Below are 2,733 nucleotides of genomic sequence, written 5' to 3'. Positions count from 1 at the left end.
CCCCCCCCCCCCCCCGCCTTTCCCTGAGCATCTCAGATCTCCTCCCCCTTGCCCCTGGGCTTGCAGCCATTGTGTCTGACCCCCGTGCTGGCTAGGGGCTGGTATTGGTGTCCTTGTCATTGTTGAGTGCCCCTGGCACATGGCGGGCTGATGCTCTTCTTGGTAAGGGGCTGGGCTTATGGGACCTGGGGAGAGGGAGCCACTCGGCCTGCTCCAGGCCTGCTTGTCGTGATTTGGGTTGCGTTTCTGCTGTGGCATTGCTCTGCGCATCTCTCTGCCTGTTTGTGAGGTCACACAGGTGTCCCCTTTCCCCCACATTGCCCGTCTCGGTGCACAGGTAACCAGTGACACAAAGGCAGGAGTTCCAACTTAGGGCAGAGGGAGCTCGGTCCCCTTTGGGTTTCTACTGGTGCTTCTGCTATGTTTCTCTTGGGGCCACTAGGACGGGATGGGGGGCTGCCAGCAGGCCTGCGTGTCCATCTGGGGGGACGTGGGGTTAAGACAAGCCCCGCTGGGTTGGCAGATGTCATAGTGACTTGGAGGAGAAGGGCCTTCTTGCTGCCTGGCCCCAGGAGGGGATGGTCTCGGGTGGAAGGATGAAGCCTTGGGGCCGTGGCTGAGGAGTCCGTCCCGCAGGCCTGTGGGGCTGCTCTGCTGCGTGCCTGTGGCCCTGCCCGTCACGGGCGGGGGTATGAGAGTATTGAGGGATCCTCTCATACCCCCACCCCTACTCTTCTTGATGAACTGCTAAGTGGCCAGAGGGAGAAGTGGGGCATCGTATCAGCCCTTTCCCAGCCAGTTGGGTAGTTAACAGGCCAGGAGAGAGGGGTGGAGACCCAGGGAGGGTGTTGGTGGGATGCAGTTGGAGCAGGGCGGGGGCTCCGGAGGCTGCCTGTGGGGCTGTGGGCGTGATTCATGGCTTTTCTGAAGTGTCCTTGAGCCTGGCCAGACTCCTGAGTGCAGTGCCTGTCAGCCCCTCTCGCTCTCAGAAGAGCACTTTGGTCCTGGCTGCGTTCGGCGACACTGGGTTGGGGGTGGGAGCGTTCGCTGCCTCTCTCTGGGGACTCCTTCTCGGCGTAGGTGCCTGGGCTCCCGTCTTCCCTTCCGCAGGATGTGGGTGGTAGAAATCCCCCCCGCCGGGTTGTAGGGGGCATGAGGGACCTCAGCTCGTGAATGGTGATGCTCATGCAGGCCCTGGCATGAACCAAGGCCTCACCCCCTGTCTCTGTCGTTGGTGCTAGAACCGATGCCCCCCCCCCCCAATCATCACTCTGGTGTCAACCCAGTCCCAGGTATGCCGAGGGATGCCGGGCACCTCCCACAGAGGAGCAGTTTTCGTCGCTCCCTGCTTGCCTCAGTTTATCCAACACTTCCTGATGTGTTTTCCTGGGATCTCCCTTTTTTCTAGAGTCTCACAGCAGGGAGGACCCAGACCCTGCGTGGAACCACAGGGAATGGCCGAGGCAGGCCCCGGTCATGGGGCTTGCACACAGAGCCGGCTTCCCCTCTGGGTCCTCCCTGCGGACCTTTTCCCGGTATCAGTGTTCCGGCGGCCTTGCCACTAGTCAGACCCCAGGGGTGTTTGGTGATCTTGGCCTGGAGCCCTACACTCAGGGTCCTCCGGCCTCCTCCCTGCCCCACCCCCCATGGCCTTGGCTCAGCCCCCGCCTGCCGCCCACCAGGGGGCAGCAGAGATCGCGGTTTTCGCGCCCGGTGGCGCCCGTAAATCAGCCTGTTTATTAGTAGAATAAAAGTCGCGGCAACGTGGGGCTTTTCGGGGCTGCATAAATCTGGTCTGTGCCTCGTGAAACCCATATGTGCTTAATTCATATGTAAAGTTTCAAGCAGGAAGAGAATACGTGTCCATTAAATTCTATTTGACTTGATTATAATCATTAGCCATGAATAATTGCTTCTCAGCGCCGACCGCGGAGCCACCACAATGGGGAAAAGGAGCGAGCAATTATAGCGGGGTGGGAATTTTTAAATTTTTATTTTTGAAGCGAAGGGCAATGTTGGTCCCGTGGGGAGCGGTGCGGGTAGGACTGGGCTGGGGACTTGAGGTCAGCTTTGGACTTCCTGGATTTTGTGTGTGTGTGTGTGGGGGGGTGTCTTTTTTTGTCCCTATTGGCCAGATGGGGGCCCGCACAGGGAAGGTGCCATCGCTGGCTGGGCCTCTCTCCAGCTGCAGGGACTGTGGCGGGGAAGCTGGGAGGGACCTGTGAGGGAAAAGGGGGGTTGGGATCCCTAGAACTCCCACCATCCTGCAGAACTGTGGGCTTGGGGTGTCTCCGGCCTGGCTGCAGGCTCCCTTGCCACCCATTCAGAGGACCCTGGGGGATTGTTGGGGATGGCAGGGGCCAGGTGCCCCCCGTGCCTGCCCGCTTCCTTCCCTCCCCATGGAGCCACTCTGCCCATGGCCTCTCTCAGGACTTTGGGAAATCAGACTGTTTACCAACTGGTCCTCTGGCTTTTGAAGTCCAGGCCTGCTTTTTACCCCCCTCTGTTGGTATTTGAGACGTGATTGGAGCGTGTGTGTACTATGTGTGGTGTCTGTGATGGTGGGTGTGTGTGGGATGTGAGATGTGTGTGTGTGTGTGTGTGTGTGTTGTGATGAGAAGTATGTTGTGTAGTACGTGGTGGGGCGCTGGGGCAGAGAGTCCAGTGGGGGAATGCCGGGCAGGTGGATGCCAGGGCTGGAGGTCACAGGGGCAGGACCAACCCCCCCCCCCC

The 2,733-nt window shown here is 59.9% G+C and overlaps 1 protein-coding gene across 1 annotated transcript in view; it reads left to right on the top strand.

Moving 5' to 3' along the window:
• The window catches only part of MACROD1 (mono-ADP ribosylhydrolase 1), a 152,664-nt gene that overhangs the window by 14,881 nt on the left and 135,050 nt on the right, over positions 1-2,733 (top strand).

Source organism: Ursus maritimus, unplaced genomic scaffold (genome assembly GCF_017311325.1).
Source record: "Ursus maritimus isolate PB19 unplaced genomic scaffold, ASM1731132v1 scaffold_23, whole genome shotgun sequence".
NCBI classification, from domain to species: domain Eukaryota; kingdom Metazoa; phylum Chordata; class Mammalia; order Carnivora; family Ursidae; genus Ursus; species Ursus maritimus.
This window is presented reverse-complemented; position numbering and strand designations above follow the sequence as displayed.